The sequence below is a fragment of the Cynara cardunculus genome, assembly GCF_001531365.2.
Source record: "Cynara cardunculus var. scolymus isolate 2C chromosome LG 4, CcrdV1, whole genome shotgun sequence".
Taxonomy (NCBI): domain Eukaryota; kingdom Viridiplantae; phylum Streptophyta; class Magnoliopsida; order Asterales; family Asteraceae; genus Cynara; species Cynara cardunculus.
Genome location: NC_037531.1, coordinates 10,273,040 through 10,274,311, shown reverse-complemented (window position 1 = coordinate 10,274,311; position 1,272 = coordinate 10,273,040).

Below are 1,272 nucleotides of genomic sequence, written 5' to 3'. Positions count from 1 at the left end.
TCAATAACTACATTGGTGATGGAGATGTACAAATGGTGGTAAATATGTTGAACGACAGAAGACAATATGGGACAAACTTTTCATTTGAGTATAAAATTGACAATGGTCGTTTGGTATCAATGTTTTGGGCCAACGAGTTGACAAGGAGCTAGTTTTGACATGATCTGGCCTAGTCGACCCGATCATGATATTTCATACGCAGAGTTCGGTGATGTTATGTCATTTGATGCGACATATCGTTTCAACAAGTACGTTAATTTAATGTTATCGTAATTTGAATTTATTAATTTTTATGGTTTCGGCTTATATTTTATTTTTTGTCATCGTAGGTATAACATGGTTTTTGTACCATTCACCGGTATTGATAACCATAGGAGATCAGTTGTTTTTGGGTCAGGATTGATCACAGAAGAAATTATCCAAGCATATACCTAGTTGTTGGAGTCATTCTTGAAGGTTCATGGTCGTCAACCGACCCTTGTTTTGACTGATCAAGATGCTTCCATTAAGGAAGCAATCCCTGTTGTGTTTCCTGATGCTAGACATCGCCTATGTATGTGGCATATCATGAAGAAGCTACCTGCCAATGTATTGAATGTTTTATCATATGTGATTGAAAGTAGTATTATATTTAGTGTTATCGGTGATAATCATGTGATAAAAATGTGATTGCAGTAGTGTATCATATGTGAATTGCAAATTTGATTTACTTATAGCGATGTTATGATACAAGTAGGTTCTGATATCATTTTGAATACAAACTTCAGAAAACGGTTATTGAAATTAGTATGGAATGTACACCTTGAACCTGATGAATTTGAGGTTAAATGGGCGTCTTTGTTGAATGAGTTTGACCTTAATAATCACCCATGGCTTGAGGACGTATTTGAAATGCGAACCAATTGGATTCCTTCCTACTTTAGGGAGATACCTTTATGTTGTTTAATGAAAACCACCTCTAGATATGAGAGCACCAACTCGTTTTTTCGAAATTTGATAAGCATTCTAATATTTTGTTAGAGTTCATTTTGTCTCATTATACTGCGATAGACAAATAGAGGAATAGGCAGCACAATGAAGATCATAAGACGAATACCACCACACCGACCTTCAAGACAAATGTTGGATCGATTAACTCTATTTCTTGATATTAATTACTTACTTGGATGATCTGTTTAACAGAGATAACGCAGCAGAAAAGATATGTATCAACCAGAGTAGAAATCAATAAGAACACAGCAATGAGGATTGATGAACAAGAGAGAACTTCAA